The sequence below is a fragment of the Callorhinus ursinus genome, unplaced genomic scaffold (genome assembly GCF_003265705.2).
Source record: "Callorhinus ursinus isolate GAN/ISIS: 27379988/994484 unplaced genomic scaffold, GSC_fseal_2.0 scaffold17, whole genome shotgun sequence".
Lineage (NCBI taxonomy): Eukaryota > Metazoa > Chordata > Mammalia > Carnivora > Otariidae > Callorhinus > Callorhinus ursinus.
In genome coordinates, this window is record NW_027397079.1 from 13,984,043 (window position 1) to 14,005,662 (window position 21,620).

At 40.9% G+C, this 21,620-nt stretch overlaps 1 protein-coding gene across 3 annotated transcripts in view; it reads left to right on the plus strand.

Moving 5' to 3' along the window:
- Window positions 1-21,620, plus strand: part of TENM3 (teneurin transmembrane protein 3) — a 1,496,942-nt gene that overhangs the window by 1,133,011 nt on the left and 342,311 nt on the right. Inside the window, exon 1 of one of the 3 annotated variants that reach the window (XM_073902283.1) lies at window positions 17,759-17,775. The exons of 1 other annotated variant lie outside the window; for it this stretch is intronic. The gene's annotated coding sequence lies outside the window, so the exon portion shown is untranslated. Of the gene's footprint in view, window positions 1-17,758; window positions 17,776-18,341; window positions 18,464-21,620 lie in introns of those variants that run through there. One more of the 3 variants, XM_073902281.1, reaches the window with a different exon arrangement.

The following is a 21,620-nucleotide window of genomic DNA, read 5'->3' on the forward strand; positions in this document are numbered from 1 at the left end:
GTAATAACTCTTTTCCTAGGTCAGGCCCCCTATTTAAATTCTTTTACGTGGGTAAGGGAGAAGGAGAAGTTTGTCCTGAGTCTGCTGGGTCTTGACTTCTGATCAAAATAATCCACATGCCAAAGTGGTACATTTTGGGGTGGCATGCTGTGCTCCCCTTCATAGTATTCTATGTAGTTTTGAATCTTTGACTTTGAAAACCTAATGAAGAACAGATGCCCTACTCTAGAAAAATTATAAAATCAAAGCAACAACCTGAAAACTGGTAAAACTACCAAAGACAGCGACTGAGGACACTTTGCAGAAATGTGAATAATAAAGGAGTGAATGATTTTTTTTAATCATCTTGATTGTGTTATCAACTTGGAATAATTTGTACCACAAGTTAAAACCAAATAGGGATTAATTTAGTCATTAATGTATTTCTCAGTAAACTAATTGCATTTCAGAATAGTTAGCCCTTATTTCAGTGCCTTGATTTCTTTAGGGCCCAGATCATTCTCTCGTTCTCCTTAACTAACATTGTATAAAAACATGTGATCATCCCATTATCTGACCTGACAAGTATTTTTAAACTTTACATGATTCTGAACCTAAAGTTAATACTTTGATAAGTATAATTCAAAATGATGAGTATTTATTGAATTTGTAGAATAATGGCTAATCTTTCAGACAGAAAATATAATACCTCAATGTTCATTATCTTTTGAAAAATAATGAGTTTCCAAACATGTTTCCAAAATATTTGCCTTTTGGTTTTGCATATTTGTATTTCTAGTTTTCTTCCATGCTGAGGCATCTGTTCATGATTTCTAGCTTATTTTCAAAATCTTTTTGTGTTAATGTTTAGGTTTGATATTCAAATTCTTTATATGCTGGGTGAGTGCTAGACATCCGCTCAATAAGACTTTTCAGCTTCATAAATTTTAACTTAAAACATTGTAGGGTTTTTTTGCGCTCCGGAAAATATTCATCTTTTTCCTTATACCAATTAAACAAAGGCTGTGTCATTACTTTTAACACTTAGACTTCCAAATACATTAATGATTGAGATAACATTTGCAGTCTTTCTGAAAATTTATTTTTTAAAATAATAGCTTTGGTTCCAGAACACAGAGAAAGCTTAAACAAGCAAGAAGGAGCTTTTTGTTTGTTTTATGGAGGGATAGTCATATTTTGAGAGGAACTTCTCCTTTGGGAGAGAGAGGAAGCTGGATTCCCCAGCATGGAACTTCTTGGCTCTCTTTTCTGCAACAGGATTGCTACTCATTAAGGTAAAAGGCTGTGGTTTTGGTTTTACGTATTTTCTGTTAATTCACTTAAAAATGCTTTCCCCCTGTACATATTCCTTATAAACCGTTAAGTCTACAGGATAATATATGTGCCCATTTTTATCTACGGCCATAGAAAATGACATAGATAAATATCACTTTGTGCTAAAAATAAGTCTGTAGTAATACAGAGGTCAGTCCTGATTCATATGGTACATAAAACAGACTGGATTTTGAGTCATGACATCTACACAAAATGCAATACTGCTGAATTTTCATATTAAGAGGTTTTGGCTGAAGGAATTCAGACACATACACAGTATGGCCCCAGAAATCTTGCCAAGAAAAGTTGAGTTTAAAATGTAGGGGAACTGATCCAAGAATAGGCCTCAAACATGTTGCATTCATTACACGCAGCTGTGTACATGAGAAGTGACTTTTTATCCCACCTACCAAAACCCTGGCCAGAGCTGTCACTTTTTTTTCTTTTTGCCAACTTGCTGACCTTTCTGTTCCCACAAAAGGGAAATGTGATTGACAGACGATTATTCAAAACATTTTGGCAATAAAAAAAAATGTATTTGCTATAAATACAGCACATTTTTAAAGAGACATTTCTTGTGAGTAAGTATTAACAAACCCAAGATATGGAGGAAACCAACTTGGATTCAGAATGTTGATGGAGACTACAAGAGGGGGTTTTAGAAAGTAAGGATTTAGAGGTACTTGGGTCACCAAGGTGATAAAGAATTATTATAAAGACTTGGCAAAGAAAGAGAAAAACGGAGACCCATTTCAATATGCCTGGAAGAAACGAATGTCAATCATGACACATCAGCAGCTGTTCAGTTGGGTTTTAGGGAAGTGGAGTGAGTGTTAAGAGATATCCATAGCCACCTATTTATAATTACCTGGTCCGGTCACATGTTCTTTCCTTCTGCTTCTGCCTCCGCTGCTGATTGATGTTCTCCAGTTTCATCTCCAGATCCATCTTCCCAAGTATAGGATCTAATCGATGGAGAATAGACTCCATCCCATAGACAGCACAGCCATGTTGGGGAGACCTATCATGGCAGACCATTTTATGGACGCTGGCCTTGCCAATAGTTGGCTTTCTTTGGGTCAGCTACGGATTCAGTCAATCAAGTGGAACTGGAATTGCAGGAGTGATGCCATGAAGCCCAGCAGGGAATCCAAAAAAAGGGGGCTTTTGGAAGGCTTTGTGTGACTTTGGCAGCCCATGTGTTTTATCATAAATGCATGCATTAGAATAATAAGAGATATTTCTAAAAATATATGATGAATTTTAACAATATTTTATTTTGCTCAATTTTCCTCACCCGATGTTTCAATTTCTCCAAGAGGAAGTAAATAATACCAAACAAGATAATGAGGGAATGATTTGTATTGTTGTTTTTCCTATCTCTCTGATGGTCACTAATTCTTACTACGAAGATTATGCTAGCAGAAGTGCTTCCCTGGTCCAGGAAGCCCAACAGATGAATACAGTTTAATCTGCGTGGAGATATGCGTGACATACAGAGAGCAAGGTCCAGTATTTCCCAGCGCTAGGAAATGTATTCTGTCTTTTGACCCAACAGATCCTGAGGCTACTTCTTTCCAAAGACTCTAACCAACTCCCTGATTTTCTTTGGGGAAATGTATTTGGGGGTTTTATGACTGTTGCTATTCTAAAAACAGGAAAATAATCTTTGCCTCTTCCAGACTCAAAGAATATTTGCCAATTCACACATAGCTAATTTGGGTCAGAAATAATGATGCTACCTCTGTCTCAAAATCTTTTTCCAATTCCATAATATCATAGGACTGTTAAGCATTATTTGGCATTCTTGGATATTAAGAACTAACTTTAATTGTTATTTGTGTCCATCAAAATTATTTAATTTTTATAACTTAAATCAGTGCTGTGCTTTATTGTACTACCTTTGACTATGAAATATATTTGCATGCACATATATAACTTGTATGAGCAGTTTCTTCAATATTGCTCCAGATGAGTATGATAAAAATAGAAATACTTAAATACTTGATTTTACTCATATCGTACCTATATTTTAAACTCTTTAGATGCAATATTAATTTTTAAGTAATTTATCGCCTAAAGTGATTGATTGAATTAATATTTCCAGTAGTGCCAGGGAGTAAAACTATTCTGCTTTAACAATTTAAGTCAAATTCAAATTATTAGTTTTAACGTTTGGAAAATTTCTAAATCTTTATTACTGTAGAACCAAGTGATCATCTAACAGCTACAGTTGTATTAGCCATGGTAATTTAAAATTTGCCATAAATACAGTTCAGATGAAGCAACTTTATTCAGTGTGTAGACATCCTAAGTACTGTGGGGGCTTGAACAATGAATGAAATGTGAACCCTGCCTTTGAGGTTCTATTGTGTTTCAGCTCTATGATAGGTATGTGTCAGAAATTATCTCATTTAATTTCACAGCAAGCCAATGACATAGGAATTGCATTATTTTTATTTTACATACATTGCTGAGACTCAGAAATGTCGGTTAATTTCCCTAAGATCAGACATCTAGTAAGTCTGAAAGTAAGGCTGAGGCAGAATTTGAACTCAGGGCTCTCTGACTCCTGGGCGCATGGTTTCTAGTTTTCATCAGGCCTCCATGCAGCGCTATCATAGAGGTAGATGATACAGCTGTGGTTTTGGTGTGGTGAGTAACAAAAGGTGGCAGGTAGAAGAAACATTTGATTCCTTTGAGTTTGCTAGTTAACGTATAGAAGAATGTGCATAGGCCCCTTACCCTGCAAAGAGGCAAAGAATATTTGAGGAGCAGTAGGTAGCAATTTGATGAAGGAAGATTCTGGGGTGGGTTGAAGAAAAGCAGCAAATGAAGATTAAAAAGAAAGGCCCAGGACCTGTTATAAAAGGCCTAAAGCATCCTGCTAAGGAGGTTAACTTTGGCTTTGTAGGAAGCAAAGTAGAGATACAAGCAGGGTTTGTGTTATTAAAAAGTAACTCTGGCAGGAGTGGAAAGAGGGACCCAATAAGGTTGAAGGGAAGAAGAGGGAGAGAATATTTAGGATGCTATTGTAAAAATCCAGACACAAGATGATGAGGATCTAAGTGCGGACAGCAGTTGCATGGACAAAAAAAGAGGGGTAAGATTCAAGACCTATGTAGGGAGCAGAAGCAACAGGATATGGTGATGGATTCTCCGTTGGAGTTGAAGAAAAGGCAGTTGCAACTTTACCTTGGTCAACTAGGGGGGAAATATATGAGTTGAAATACGAAGGGCAAGAGGGAGGAATGGCTTTAGGCGTGAGTGTGACATGTAATATGTTTGACTTTGGATATGTTGCATTAGAATTGTCTCTGAAACAGCCACCACAAGTACTGGGAATTATGCGGTAATACAATCAGAAACGAAGAGCCAGGGGAATACAGACAGGAAGAGATTAATGTCAACTTATTGGTCAAGGAAGGCTTTGAGAAGAAAATGACATTAAATGCCAAAGGACAGATAAAATTTCTGTGTGCAAAAATTGAGTAAAAGGACATTTGAGGTAGGTTGGAATTCAAAATATGTTTGTTGTTTACTATTTTATTGGATAACCACCTGGATGTGCGCACAATGTGATATATTTTTATTATAATTTCCTCTAACATGTAAAGTCTTTATGTTGGGCAGTAGTCAAGTTAAATACCTTATATATCCGTTCTTTTGTTCAACCAATATTAAGCCAATCATATTTAACAACAGGAAGTATGTTGAAACAATAGGTACAGTGTAGTAAGGGCTGTGGTTGTTACGTTTTCTCAGTATAGTGAATTTGCAATAGTCCGGTGGCATCTAGCCATGAGGGGACAGGAGACTTTCCGGATAGAAAGCGGAGGCATCTGGGCTGACACATGAAGGACAAAGAGAAGCGAGCCAAGGAGGGATCTGTTCCAAAGAGAAGGAATAGCCTTTGCTAAGTGCCAGAAACCGTTAACTATAGTAAAAGCTGCAAGGAGCGGCTAGGTCCCAAAGGATCTTATAAACCCTACTAAGGAGTTTGGAATTATCTTAATGGTAGTGGGGAGTCATTTAAAATTTTTCAATCAGGAAATCGATATGATTATATTTCTCATTTTGAGACATCTTTTCAGAGTGTTGTGTAAAGAATGTGTTGGAAGAAGCCAAGAATGGAGGCAGGTATGATACTGTATCCAGGTGGGAAATGAGGATTTCATTAATGAAGACAATGACTATGGTGAGGAAAATAGTGAAGATGGCGGAAGGCTGCTGGAGTGATGTGGTGTGGGGGGCAGGGCTGATAGAAGAGAAGACGAGACAGTGGCATCCGGGTTTCATTCTTGGGCATTGGGGGGGGGGGTTGGGGACACACAGGTTTCACTCACTGACACAGGGAATACAGAAGCAATAGAAGTTTCTGGAAGATGATTATTTTAGCTTTGAACATGTTCCATTTAAGATGCCGGTAGGACATCCTATTGAAGACATTAAGTGATTGGGTATGAGCCGGGCTGGGAATTGAAATCATGGAATAACATAATTTGTGAATTAGGCCTTGAGAGATGGCAATGACTGTGCAAGTCAGAGATGAAGAAAAGGCTTCTTGGGGGCGGGGGGGGGGGGGCGGTGGTCCGGAGAGAAAAGGGATGAAGGGAGGTAGAGGGGAGGGTGTCTAAGAAAAGGGAGCAACGTGACTTACAAGTGGCAGAAAGGGTAGGGTTGTATTTGAGAAAAATCAGATTGCCAAGGGCGAGTTGAGCCTGGAATTGTCCTCTTAGGTAACAGACTTGAGGATTGGATTTATTCTGTAGTCAGGAGGCAGCCAATGAGGATCTGAGCGTGGGAGGAACATTTGCAAGAAAGTCCTTAGGAAGACTCGCCTGGAATATGGATTGGAGTGGGAATGCAGAGGCCATGTCAGAGCTATTGACACATCCTAGGACAGAGGTAATGAAATGAGACTTGAATAAAGAAGGTTTCAGAGGAAAGAAAAAGAAAACAAGAGTGCGAGAGAAGAGGAGGCACCTGTGAAAATACAAGCACTATAGCAACTTCCGCCTGAACACGGCGAGCACGGGGAGAGCCGGCAAAGGACATGACCCCTAAGCGTCGAGAAGTTTCGGAGGGAACGGGAAAATCAGAAGAGGAGTCTGGTTTCAGGAAATAAGTAGCTTGTACTGCAGTGAGAACTTTATGATTATGCTTTACTGAATTAAACGAGAAGAAGAATAAATCGGTGTATTTTATTTGTAAGTTGCTTTTCTGTCCTGTTTTCCTTGACTTTATAAAACTATATCGCAGAGATTGGACCAGATGATTTTTTTTTCTTTTGCTCTATCCTACAAAAGGGGAAAAAGGAGGGGGTGGGGCAGCTTAGAAATCCACGTGGAAAGAAACTCAAAAGGAGAGAACTGCGTAGTCCTTACCAAGAGTGCGAGGCAGTCACCTTCACGGGGTGGGACCCCCCCTCACCCCCCATCCCCCCCACCCTCTCCCCGGGAAATTGTGGAAGCAGCCACAGCCGTAGGACTGAAGGTCTGGGCGCCCCCTTTGGCAGAGATCCGTCAGACACAGGAGACAGAGAAGATGTGCGGCATTTCCAGGGGAATTGCCCGGGTGCGAGTCGTTCTTCTGAGCGGGGCGTCTTTGAAGTCCACAAAAATATAATTCCGGATATATACCGAGAGGAGTCTGGTGACCGAGTCAAACACATCAAGGAGGCTAGATGCCATTTCCACTTAGGGAGCTGGCTCCTCGAGGGTGGAGGTGGGCGGGGAAATCTTTTCACGGCCTCTGCTGGTGGTCTTCACCAGTTCCATGGTTTTATGGAAGTTTCGGTTTTGTTCAGGAGAGTCCATTCTCCCTGCCAGACCTGCCAGAGAAAGCTGTTTTATTTTTTTAAAGATTATTTATTTATTTGACAGAGAGAGAGAGAGTACAAGCAGGGGCATCAGCGGGCAGATGGAGAGGGAAAAGCAGGCTCCCCGATGAGCAGGGAGCCCCCTGCGGGGCTCCATCCTAAGATCCTGGGATCATGACCTGAGCCGAAGGCAGACGCCTAACCCACTGAGCCAGCCAGTTGCGGGAGAAAGCTACTTTACTTCAATTGTATTGCTTCAGGCACTCTACAAATACAGTGTTTATTACATGACTTCTTCCATTCTTCAGTATTTACACTGCAGGTGCATTTTTTTTTTCTTTAGTGACTTGACTTGCCAGTTGAATATTGTGATTGTTTTCCTTTTTCATAAGAGTCTTTATTCCAAGGGGGAAAAAAAAATTTTTTTTTAATTCCCATTGAAAAGAAAGTCAGGGGACCCCAACCTGTGGACCCAAGTGTGAAGATGCTTCTTAAGGCGGGGCAGTTGGAAGCTGCTGGTAATATGGAGATTAGACATTCTGTCTCCAGCCTAGGAACAAGCCTGGGGCCTCTGAACACGCAACCGCTTGCCTGCCTGTCTTCCTCGGGCCAGATAAAGGCCCAGAAGGAATAGCTGCCAGCCGGGAGGAATGCGAAAAAATAGGAAATTGATTTGAAATAGGATAGGGAAAAAGGCAGAAGACTGAATTTAAGAATTTTCAAATATTCCCTTTTTAGGCATTTGTAGTTGCTGTCTCTGCAGAGGAAGGTGATCCTTAGTCTCTCACGAGAGCAGCAAATTCACAGGCAGTACAGAAATAAGAAAGACCGGAAGTTGGTTTATTTCTTCATATTTGGAGGAAAATTGAATATTGATTTGTATTTTACTCTTTGGAAAGTCTCCTTGATCCTTTAGAAGTAAAAAAAGAAGTGGAAAATTATAAACGTTCTAATTCTAGGCTCAAGAAAAGATTTTTTTCCCTGCCAGTGACAATGACATTAATTAAATTTCACATTAACCAGAGGGGGCGGGGCAGTTTCATGTTTGACTGTGAAGGTCGAGGAGATTCTTCATTTTCTTTTTTTTTTTAAAGATTTTATTTATTTATTTGAGAGAGAAAGAGCACATGAGAGGGGGGAGGGTTGGATGGGGAAGCAGACTCCCCGCTGAGCGGGGAGCCCGATGCGGTACTCGATCCTGGGACTCCAGGATCCTGACCTGAGCCAAAGGCAGTCGCTTAACCAACTGAGCCACCCAGGCGCCCAGATTCTTCATTTTCTATCGACAGTGGTTCTTTGGCTTGAACAGATGCCTTCAGGCAAATGATAATGTTTCTGTTTCTTCACTTAAGGAAGTATGGGGTGGGTGGGGATCATGCTAAAAATATTTAGGATCAGTGATAAATAGGAGAGATGTCTGTTTTTTAGGGTCACATACACTCGCTGCCCTGTGAGAAGGTAAGAGGTTTGAGCAATAAGCTCTAAGTTTCTCTTGGGTCCTAACATTTGGTGATGTTGTGTGATCTCTTCAAGACCGGAAACTGGTAGTGATACTGACTACGCTTACCAAGAGCCTCTTCCTTGTAGAACAGTTCACTTGAAGTTGTCGATAGGACACAGAGGCATTAGAAGAATGGGATCTTGCAAGATACGGAAATCTTAGCTAAAAAGAATAAACACACACGATGGCCACCAACAATAATGTAACTCACATACACCTTGTCACCTCTCTTGGCTTCTGGAAAAAATCACCAAGGTTGTTCTTAGGAAAGAAAGAACCTTTCACCTCTTACACGCATTGGAATGTGGCCAGTATCACAACTGATGGAATGTTCATATATGGAGTCAAATAAAGATGAAAATACCTGCTTTCTAAATCACATCTGCCTTAAGAAGTCAACATTTGGAAATGACCAAGTGGGCCCTCGAACTTAGTCTTCCAAAGAAACAAACAAAAGTTTGATCTGTAAATTGATATTGGATGGACAGGCCACAAAACAATCGGGAGAGTGGAAAGGCAGAGTAGAAATAGAAGAAATGTTAAGAAAATGCAGGAATCCAAATATCCAATAACTGAACACTAGGATCCTAAGACATCAAAGAAACTCAAAGAAACTGCTTGGTCATTTAAAAGATTCAAAAGACCTGAGAGATTTCCTTTTTTAGAGAGAAAAATTGAGGCCCAGATCAGGGAAAGCTTAGCAAGGTCACACAGCCTATCAGAAGAGTCCTGTCTGGACGACAGATTTCCTGATTCCTAGAGAATTTGTAGAGAATCCTTGAAGGGCGGGCTGTGATGTTTCTTCCCTGGTTTCAGTGTACCAACTGTTGAAGCCTCTTTTTGCCTTTTAGGTTCTTTTAGTTTGCAGCAAGCCCATTTTATTGTCAGCTTCAGTGGGGCCTATTCAAGAAATCTGAAGATACCTGCTTATCTGAATTACAGCCGTGAATTTTCCTGACACTGATTATGACACTACATGTTTTTATTAAATTTGCTAGAAATAATCACCATGCAATAGAAAAAGCTTTTTATGGAATAAATGCCTAGGTGTAATTTAGGGCCTCTCTCACTAATCATAAATTGCTGTTAATCACAGTCTAATCTAACTGCTCTTTGTCAGTCAGAAAATTCCTCATTCTAACCATCTTTCTGAAACCCTGACAGAAATTCCTTGAATGGTAAATTTCACCCCACATCCATACTAGAATGTAAACAAAAAAGGTACAGTTATTCAACATGGACTCGTACCTAACTACAAGAGCCTTTCTGCTTGTACCGACTGCTTATATCACCTGCACTAAAGCTGAAACTCTGTAGTTAAAGTGACACAGTGATATATTGATCTAATGAGTAATATTATGAAATTAATTCTAAAATACTCTTAACTTGTTCTGCCTTAATCTTTAAAATTCATTTGAATGATCACATTGTACAAACCTTTTGTTGAAAGTCTTGCAAAGGCCTTCGGCCAAAAATAACATAGAGCTCTCTGTATTTTCACAGTAGTTTCTATGTCAAAAGCAAATTGCCACCGAGGAGGGGAGGCATTCAAACACCTGTATAGTCTAGTGCCGATATCTTCACCTGGACACTTGCCTCGGTGGTCAGGATCTTTTGTCTTATGTATTCATCTTGCTCACCATCGGTTAAAGAGATGTCCTTATTTTGCCTTTCAATTACTCCAGACCTCTGGAGAGAGGTCTTTTTTGCCCGGTTTTCCAAAGAAAGAGACCGTTCCCGAAGCTTGCTATCACTCAGAAGCTGACAGCCCCCAAGACGAGGAACACTACAACTGGAGTTCTGCTTACCTGACAGCCTCTGACTCAACCTGTGTTTTACTTCGTACTCCCCTCCCCCTTTTTAGAAAACTCAGTTCTCCCCCATGGGTGTCTTTGTGTGATTCCCCTTCTGCTGCCGAAGCTGCCCCTAATAAGACGCGTGAAGCACGTTTGCTTTTTACAGACGGAGAGAGACCTCGGGTAGAAATTTGCCTAAAAGAACCAGTATATGTTTCCCTACAGAGTATTTTAAGTAATGGAAATACAGTTTTCTACCCTAGGTTTAAACTTGTCTGGCCCCGGGAGGATTAAAGAAGGCGTCTCATGTGAAAACACCTAAGGTGTTCCAGGCACATAATAGGCATTCAATAAATTTAAGTCAAGTTCAAACCGAAAACCTTTGAAGAAACACGCTCATTTGCAGACGTGCTGTCTCCGTTTCCCCACCATCTTGCTTTTAAATCCGACATTCACCCCATTGCTCCACTAAACGGTCTTCTCCTTTAGTCCACAAATTTCTGCTTCCTGCCAAATTCAGGCGTAAGTATTAATCTGTGACATGGAGCTTTGTTAACCATTGCCTTCCTTGTTCCCTGCCTGGGGTCCTGAAACCTCTCTTCTGGGGTTTCTTTGTTGTGCTACACTCTTGATTGTCGCCAACTTCCTGGACCTCGCCTTCTGTCTCCCTCGGTGCCCCCTGGATGGAGGCAACCCCCGTGATTCCATTCACTCAGCGCCTCTCATCTCATCCATTCTCAGAAATGTCAGGGTGACCGAATGGGTTAGTAAATGTGCATCGCAGAACAAATGCTCTTCTCCCTACTTCTGAACCCCTTGCTGGCATGTTTAAAGAGCAATATCCAATGAAGTGCTTGCTTCACTCTCTTTCCCTTCTTTCCGGTTCCTTGGCCTAGAGCTGTAAATCTAGAGCCTGATAACCCAGTCAACGTGGTTCTCAGCAACTCTCCACTCCCACGACATCCTGTGAAGGAGGTTCAGAGAATAGCCATTAAGATGCTGAAAGAGATGAAAATTAGACCCAGGAGGAACTGGTAAAATAAAGTCAAATAAAAAAAGTCAAGATTATTTAGCCTGACAATGTGGATCTTAAGGGGAGTTTTAAGAATAATCATCTTCAAGAATATGAAGGACACTTATTGACAAAATGGTAACCAGCTGCTCCTTGTTTCGACTGAAGACAGAGCAAGAGCATTTGGGCATAAATCGTGGCTTTAGAGATGTAGAGACTTTCAAAATAGAATTGCTCATGGTAAACAATGTGAAATATTGTAATGTATCACCTGAAGTGGATGTGGCAGGGTAGGGGTTAAAAAAACAAACAAACAACTAACAAATAGGTTCATCTGTGTCTGGGGATCCAGAAGGGTATGACCAAGTTAGATCAAATGTTAAGTTTATGTCCAGTTTTATAATTCCATGATCTTACAATGAAAAAGTATACATTCATAGTTTTAAAAAATAGTGATCTCAAACTATCAATGGTGCTAGGTGCCATTAGGTCATAGTCTCTGCCCTCAAAATGTGGGTTAGGTTAGATTGGGGTAGGTTAAGGGGGTGTGTGTGAGACAGAGAGACAGAGACAGAGACAGAGAACCAAATAATTACAGAACAGTGTGATAAATACAAATGATAGACTTGTTTTGATTAGCAAGCAGTTTCTTCAGTCTGGACTATTTGTCTCTCATGATCCATCCATCTACCCGTTCCTAAATCAGTATTTATTTAGTGTCTCTAGTGCAAGACACTAGGCTAAGTGCTAGGGAATCAGCAAAGAAGTGGTTCCTGCCCTCATGCGTTTATGGTCTGGAGGGAGTTACGGACAAGTCGACAGCCGGCAGAATATAGTATGAAAAGGATATTTACAGAGTTCACTGGGAACTCAGAAAGGGGGCCCTTCAACTATTCTTAGTGGATCAGGAAAAGACTAAATGGAAGAACTGTCTTCTAAGCCAAGTCATGAACAAGCAGAAATTGGCCAGGTGAAAAGCGAAGGGATCAAGCATATACCTACATCCAAAATGACATATGAAAATATGTGCTTAGACATGATTTATGTTCACAAAATAGGAAAAAAATCATTAAAGATGTGTTGCATGTGACTATGTCATGAAACACCTGAAAATAATACATTATTATCTAGATTCATTTGTCAATAAAGACTTGTTAAATAAACTATTTCAAAAATGATCTTAATACATACGGGTTTATGTTATAAATTTTCAAGAGTGACTATAGAAGTTTGTGGGATTCTGTGCTCTGTCACCTGCACAAAGGATTTGACCTGTGGATAGCTTCTTACTTCTATAGACAACTACACGCCTATAAACATCAATGAGTACCTAATTCTTGGTATCTGAACAAAGAAGACAAAGTATTTGTAGAAATGTATTTAACTTCAAGATATATTGCCTAGCTTTTTAACATTTAACTGAGAATGTGTTTTTGAGAACTAACACTAAAATATGCTTTGGGGTTGGGTAAATGGAATGATGGTTGGAAACAGAGTTCAGATTGACAAAATGACTGCAATTAAAATAATTCAGTCATTTTTATTTATCACCTTTACATCTCTTACATATGGACTGTCAAAGAATGCATTCAAAGGACCCTCCACCCGGAATGTATTCTCGTTTTCAACACATAAAAATAAGTTGAACCCAGTAAGTTGCCAAGCATGGACAAATACTGCCATCCCTGGGTGGGCCTGAGAATTAGTCTTGCTGCTTGCAGCCCTGGTCTCCAACCAGCCATGGAGGAGTAGCACTCCAACTTGGCCTCTCCTGTGCTTCCCCAATCATGGCGATTTGTACGTGGAACTAGGGTTCTACGCACTACTTTACTACAGAGTCCCTTCTAACATTGCCTTTGGACACTTGGTGGTTTGACTTGGGTCCTCGGCTCCGGCTGTATGCCCAGTTCCTGGCATAGTTACCCCCACCTAACTCTTGCTGACCATCTGGATTTCTCTTGAAGCTCTGCTCTCTTGCCCCCTGTCTCGCTCTCACCACTAGAGAATCCTTACCCCTTTCCCTCCTACTTGGATACTTGCCAGCACAGGGCTGAAGTTCACTAAGCCTTTTGGATACAGTGCATTGCTTGATTGCCCCCTGCAAGGAGTCCAGACCTCATCACACACTCCCAGATCTTGCTTCCTCCTCCTTCCTGCCTGCCCAGGCTGTGGAGGACCCAGCATGCTCCTGCCCAAGGTCACCTGAATTAGGACAAAAATAAGAACCAGTTCTTTTGACTCACAACAAACATGATTGGAGATCTAAAGAAAGAGTCTTAGGTCTTCACATAGTATCAGATTTCAGAAGGCATTTGTGTTTTTGGTGAGGTAACATCTTTACAAATAAAGCAGAAAACTTACCTTTTAGAAACGATTTTGGATGTGGGTCATTGCAGATGGTTGTGAAATAAAAAGCTGTATTGTGGGTGGATTTTTCTGTGGGTTAAATCAAAGAATCACCTAGATGTTATACTACCCTTTTAGATTTACTGTAAACATCTGTGAAAATTATGAATTGGACTTTATTATGAGCCTTTTTCGCAAGCCTTTATTTTGGTTCCGGTGTAAATGATAATTGAACTTTATTGGAAAAAGGACCCAGAAATATGATTTTAAATACAGCTTTATGTCAGCTTACAACAGCGTCCACATAGCTGTTAGAGACTTTCTTGCTACTGACAAAAAAACACTTTGGAAAACAGAAGATGAAATCTAAAATTTTATTCACAGCATGTACCAAAGTAATTGTACAATTATTATGTACCAGTTGATGTCAGTGCACTGTAATTTTGGTGACATAAACAGTGTCTTTGACATATTTGTTTATTTTAAAAAGAAAAAAATGTTTACAAATAAATGTGTAATCTTTAACAAAGTCCCCAAACTAAATTCTAGAGTGACAGATACATATTGACCTATGCCAATCCCTCAATCAGGAATGTTTATTAACTCTATTTTATTCCTCTATAAGATTCCAACTTGCAGAGAATACTAGTATGTGCACTATTGTTTACCTTAACTCTTAGAGTTAACTTCAAAACACAGGGAATACCATGTGCTGTGTCTCTTTTTCATCCTCCTAAATCCACATATAATTTAGAATTGAATATCATGTTTTCATAACCTTGGTGTGGCTTATCCTGACACATTCGATTTTGAAAGTGAACTACATGCCTAATACCAGTTTTAACTACTAAATACTAAGTATTTAGTCAAACAGCTTAAGCTTCAGGCTCAGGACACCCGGGGCTGAATTTAAGCTCTGGTATTCTCTAAGTATTGGACCACTATTAGCCTAAGTTCCAGTTTCCTCATCTCTAAAATGGGATAACAATATTACTTTTTCATAGGGGCTTGCTTAGAGAAATAAAAATGTGTTAAATGCTCAAGAGAGTGACAGTCGTATGAAGTGCTCAATGTTAGTTGTTATAGTCGTATGTTTAGTACAGCAAAAAGTGTTTGATTTTGATTTTGTACCAGCATCTCTGACAGTATGGATTCGGTACTTAATCATTAGCAGGAAAGATAATGATCCTAGTTTTGGTTAAAGTGATTTTTTTCCCCAAGATTTTTGGCTTAAGTAGAGAGAGGTCAGAAGAATTCTTAATACTAAAGCTAAGTTGGTGCCAGTTTGAAGTAACAGCTCATTCATGGACTTTTTTTTTAATACAATTTGCTTGGATTTGGTTTGGTTCATGCATTTTTAAAAAATCTTCCTTGTGGTGTGCAGTCATTAGGCTTTTATGCCTAAAGAACTGAATTCAGTTATAAGTAAAAGTCATTTAATAGCTCAAGTATGATTCCATGTGGTTATTTATTCACAACATAAAATAGCCACATAATTCAACATATTTAATAGTGTCTGCTCATGGAATTGTGGGGAATTCTGCAGATCTTAGACAAGAAATGCTTAAGTTATAAAAGGCAGTATCCATAATGCTCATTATTCCTGATATCATCAAGATGGCAAACCGTAGCAGATGAAAATACAAGTTTAATGTGTGCCTTATTATATGTCTCTATAGAACTCTTTAGTAGACTCCTTTATGTGCAAGATAACAGTGATTTACTGTATGGATGGGGGCGGACACAAAACTTTGTGTCTTTTCTTGGGAAGATATATGTGGAAGCCATCCTTTACTTTTCAGTGAGAGAAACTGTTTAAAACCACATCTCTCCCTCTTCCCCATGGGTTGCCACTGCTGCTCAACTGTGTTCAAAGAAACCCCTTGATTATTCTCAAGGGATACTGTCTTCGTGCAATTTGGAAATAATTAGTTTTGTATTCAGAAAAGGTAGAACTAGATATATATGTAGAATATTCCAGTATAGTCCAGTATAAAAATTTACCTAACCTGTATCTGATATGTATAAATGGGCATTGCTTAATTAGCATTTTAAATTGGAATTTTAATAAATGCTATCAATCAGTGGCCAATTTACATAGCAGTTATCTGGGGAAATGAGTATGCCAAGTATCAGTCTTCTTGAGATTCATCTTGACCCAAACAGTGATTTAAGATTTTAAAACCTTTCATTCCTCCCATTAGAGTGTTCATCTTTCTGTCCTCTAATGTTCTAATTCAAATCCACATCTGCTAATGTGCGTCACTGAAAATCCAGGCGTACATTTCTGAAACATGGACAAGACCGGCAAGTCCTGAAAAATTCCAACTGTGCAATGTTTTACCTATTTCATTCTTCTAAGAGTCCAATTAAACAACACCCTCTTCATATTACAGCTTAAATAGTTATATAGTGTTTATTTGCAATTATTTCAGGCAAACCCCCCCCCCGACCGGAAGAGTCACACACATCACAGTGATCTGTGAAATGATCACGTTCAAAATATTATGACTTAGGAAGATATTTGCTTAAGAGCAAATATCTTAGAAGTCTTTTTGGTGCCCCACAAAATATCTATTGTTCTATTTTTTTGACCCAATTTTACTAAAGAGAATTTCAAAACCCTGAAATAACTTTGAAGTTTAGACTGTGTCAAAGAAATGTTTAAATAATTTCTGGGATATCTTACTAATGTCCTAATTAAAGGGTGAACATATTGACCATTCAGGGAAGAACAGACATGATGGTTGTCATAATCATGTTGTAACAGAATGCTTGTGAGTCAGGATTTAAGCGGAGCCATTATTACTGAAAGGAGAGAACACTACAGGATAGAGACCTTACTTAAACGTTGAGTAACGTCAGACATTTCCATGTATGATGATGCATGTGTTAGATGGTAATGAAAACAGAAGGAAAAGTATCCACCAAGAGGCAGATGAGCTGTATTCACATTACTGTAGGTAGCATTCGATGTAAAAAGTGACAAAAGTCAAGGTAAAAGGAGAATGCTAAAGGGTAAAAAGAAATTACCGTTTTGAATCACGGATTGAGGTAAGAATACATTCATTACTGGATCTTACTGATAAATGGAGAACACTAATCCTTTCTTGAGGTATTAATTTTTTGGTTTAAGTCCGTATTTAGAAGACAGTTCGTTCAAATGTGGAATGACAGCTAATAATATAAAGGTGTGCTGATTGATATGAATATTGTAAAGTGCTGCTTGTTGTCCTTGTTTCTTTATTTATAAAAAAATACTTTGACGGGTTAGGAGGAATTGGAAAGAAAGCACGCTGAATCCCAAAACTCACGAACACACAGTCATTCAAGTCTCAGTTTAATGGAGGAAGAAGCTGAGGGGGATGGAATGTTCTAGAAAAAAAAAATTAGGAGGAGGGACGTTGGACTGGAGGCAATACAAAAATCATGAGAAAAGTGGATCTGGAGGGGGAGGGGGAAAGGACAGTTTTTAAAGAAAAACGTTAAGTACTGCAATACTGAAGTATCTTTCATTTCAAAGTAAAGCTAGTTAGAACACTACATTAGCTATTCCAGGTCAGGGTTGTGCAGCCCTGGCACATCATTTAGAGTTCGCCCCGACCACTGGAGCACCCACCACCCCCCCGCCCCAGCCCCAGCCCCAGGGACCTTCTTCCCTCCGCGGAGTGCGCGGCTGGCCCTCTCCCGGGCGTTCGCGGGGGTCCCCAACGGCAGCCGGAGGAGGGGGGCGCGGCGCGGCCGCCGGCCTACTGCACTGGGCGAGCCCCGGGGGGCCGGCGGGGCCGAGCGGGTCCCCGCCGCGGCCGCCAGCCGCACCGGCGCGAGGAGCGCGCGCGCCCCGCCGGCGCTCGACTGCAGGCCGGGTCCCCGGCCCCTCCCGCCCCCGAGACACCCACCTCTCCCGAGCAGCGCGTCCTGCGAACGAGAGCACTTAGTTGCGCTGAGGCCGGGGGAGCATGGCCATCAGTGTCCCTCGGACTAAGTAAACAGCTCAGCTGGGTGATGCCTGAATGGTGGCGGATCGGGGGTCGGGATTCATTCATGTGCGGGGAAAGAGGTTCTTTTGTGAGCACGGCAAAGTAGCGCTTATAGAGAAAACCTATTTTGAAAAATCTACAGCAACCCGCAAAACCACATTAGAGAATAGCGATGTTTTATGGCCTGCCTGTGGGCGTGTGTGTGTGTGTGTGTGTGTGTGTGTGTGTGTGTGTGTGGAATACCTTCTATCAGGGTCTTTAAAGCATGCCTGTAACCAGTTTTTGGTGCAGTTTTCGCACTCTTCGTTCGGGGCACGTCTGTTAAAATGCCCCGGCGCGCGCGCGCGCGTGTGTGTGTGTCTGTCTGTCTGTCTGTGTGGAAGGAGGGGTCAGAAGGCGGTGGCCGCTCCGGGCCGCCTCTTCCAGCCGCGGCGGCGGCGGGGCGCAGGGCTGGCGGGGCGGCGGCGGCGGCGGCGGCGGCGGCAGCCCGGCCCGGCGCGAAGGGGTTAAGCGCCTCCGCCGCCCCCTCCGCGGCCGGGTGTAAACAGAGGAGCCTCAGCCTATCATGTCTGGCTGCCGCTCGCAGCCGGAGCCGCGAGCCCGGCGCTGTAACATGATACGCTCCAGACCGAGGCAACTTGGCAGCGCCGGGCTCGGCTCCGCACGGCCACAGCGAGGGCGCGCCGCGGCAAGGTGGGTGAGCGGCGGCGGCGGCGGCGGCGGGGGCGGCGGCGGGGGCGGCGGCCGGGGCCTGGGCGGCCGGGCGGAGCGCGACTCCCCGCACGGTTCCCGGCGCGGCTCCCGGCGCGGCTCCTCGGGCGGCGGGGTCGCTCGCTCGTTCGCTCGCTTGCTCGCCCGCCCGCACTCGGGGACGGCGGCGGCGGCGGCGGCCCCGCTTTTCTCCCCGGTGGTGTCGGAATGGGAGGAGGCTCGGCGCGGGTTAGAATCGCTGCAGAGGCCACATTAGCATCAGAAATGAGGTGGCTTTTTAACCCCTGAGGGACCAAATTTAAGGGTTTGGAGGAGGTAAAGGCTGAACTTTCTCGATTACTCTTCGTCACTCGGAGTGGTGCAGGTAGCCGCGGGGAGAACGGAGTCTTTTGTTCCCGGTATTTTTAATTAGGTGGATTTTTTTTTTTTTTCTTAATGGGTAGTATACAGTCCTAATCCGTGAGGTAAAGCTGTCTTTTCCCTGTGACTTTTGCGATGTATCTTGTTGGACTCGTTCGGAGCAGATGTTAGCAGTAGAGATTTTTGATCATTTTTGTCTTGGATATGTTTTAAAATCTGCGTTGAGCTTAAGTTAATTAGCCCTTTGGTTCCATTAACTAAAATCCATCATACTGATTGCTTAATGGGGAACGAGGTACAAAATAATCGTGCTAATTAAAGGAGCGGTTTCTCTCTTGCGAAATACTTAGTGTGCGATTTTTGCCAGGAGAGGGTTTTAAACAGCAGAGTCTCTAGAAGAAATGCAACTTTGCCGTCCGTGGTGCTTCCACGCAGGTTACTCCTGGAAAAAGAGTTGGGGCGGGGGGGGGGGGATGATTGGGAAAAACGTGCGCACTGTCTATGAAAGTAAAACTCATTTTTTACCATTTATGTGTGTATGTCCATAAAATAAAACAAAGATCTGTGGCAGCTCTGAGAAGGAGAAGTCACATTTCCTCCCTTTCCGTGCTGGCGTCTCTATCTCTCTGGAATATCTCATAAATGATACGTACAGTATATATGTGCCTGTGTCAAAGTCATTCTGTCTTCTGAAAGCCTAATATAATCAAATTCAGTGCCTTAAGATGGTGTAGTTGAAGATTTGATCCCTTTCCACTGAAGTGGAAATACTTTCGGTAATTGAAAGCAGATTCACGTCTGGAGTTGTACAAGCCAAGGTTTTCATTTTTAAAATAAACCTTTTGTTCTCTGGTTTTAAATGTTTCAGAGCTTCATCCAGAGACCTCTGTGTGCTAATTGTTAAAGTAGTCCTTAAGAAAGGACAGAAAATATCCAGAGAAGGCATTATGGAAATACAGCTAACTTAGTAAGCCTCCCTCTCAGGAGGAGAGTATTTTAGTTCAGCATATACTGTGTGTACCACACATTTTTTTTTCCCCCAGCGGATTCCCCGGCATTAAAATGCAACTGTATTCTTCAAAACCCCCAAGCCCCAAACAATGTCCGTCTGTCTTAAAAGGTTAAAAAAACTTGTGAAATTTTGGTGTTACCCCTTTTAGACTGTGATTTACACAATTTGGTGATAAATTTGAGATCAAATATGAAATATGTTTAATTTAAAGAGATGCTGATTATATAGTAACTGATACACTGAAACTTTAAAAATATGATTTCAGGTTGTTAACCTGGTTTCTTTCTCATCTTTGGAGGCTAAGTGTTAAAAGCTTTAAAAAATTGGCCATTAAAGACTGAAATTAGGGTGCATTCTAGACAAAGAGGGAGTCACTTGATGTCTTATTAGCTGTGAACATAGACAGGAATGGTGATAGGGGAGAGTGTCACCTTCCTTCTCCAGGACATGAAATCTAAAAGGAATTGTGCCATCAGGAGGAAGAAGTTAGGAGAGTTGTACTTCTAACAATGATAACTGAGATCAGAGGAAGAAGGGAGTGTTCCAAATGTTTTTAATTCCTAGCTTCTTGAACCTGTTGTGCTGATTATCAGGAAGAGGTGAATGGACGTATTTACAGAGTGTAACATGGCAGTTCGATTTCTTAAAAACTACTTGGTAGCTTTCTATTTTACCTTGCTTCCTTGTCTTCCTGGTAGTTGATCATTTGGGCATGTTAAAACAAACATGAAGTGAATAACTTGGTCGTAATTTAAATGATATTCTTGTTAACATTTCTCATGTGCAAGCCTTCTTTCATAAAATCAATATTTAAAACCTTCTGCAAATCTTTAAGTACCAAATAAAATCTGATTACATGTTGGCTGTGTCGCATCATGTTTCCTAGATATCAGCGGCCTAATGTGTGGCATCATAGAATTTAATTCCTCCTAAAGACTTAGAAAAATAAAAGTGACTTAATATGGACTCCTGATTTTCAGTGGAAGATCCTTGTCTAAACATTTAAACTAACGCTCTCTGTGACTTCTATTTACTACTAGTTTTTATGTCCTTATTTTTTTTCTTACTTGGAAAACGGCGTGCACAGGATCTTCTGTCATCTGAAATAATACATTTAATTAATCACGGGACTCCTTTCTTTAATAATGTAGGAAAGTGGCAAAGGAGGCACTGTCTAAAATACAGTGATCTTGATAATTAATGCCATAAAATAGATTAAAATGCTGTATTCCAGGTATTCATTTCCTTAAAAGGGCCACCAGAACAGCGTTGCTAAGCACCCGTCACTACTGCAAGTAACAGAAAATGACCCAAATTAAAGAACCTGTTCTAAGCCGTATTCTTGCATTTTCTAAAGTGCATTTCAAAAGGTTTAACAAGACTCATTCAATTAGTGGAGAAAAAAAGATCTATTTTCAGCTCTGATCAGCAATTAAGAGATTGGGCTTTGGAACATCAGTCTCTTTATGTTTATATTTTGTTTTTTGGACTTTAGACAACTGTGAATGAAGATTTTTAACCACCTTTCTAACAATCCCGATGTAAAAGCTAAATATAGGACATTATATTTGTTTTAAATCTTTATCTAAATGAGTAATTTTTATTAACTTTTCCTCATATTGAAAAAGTTTAAATTTTACACCAATATATTATTGCTTTACTATGGATTTCTTATTCTCTGTGCAAATATATATATATATATATATATATGTATACGTGCATTACCCACATAGATGGGTAGTTTAAAGTATGGCTGAAGTTACTGCA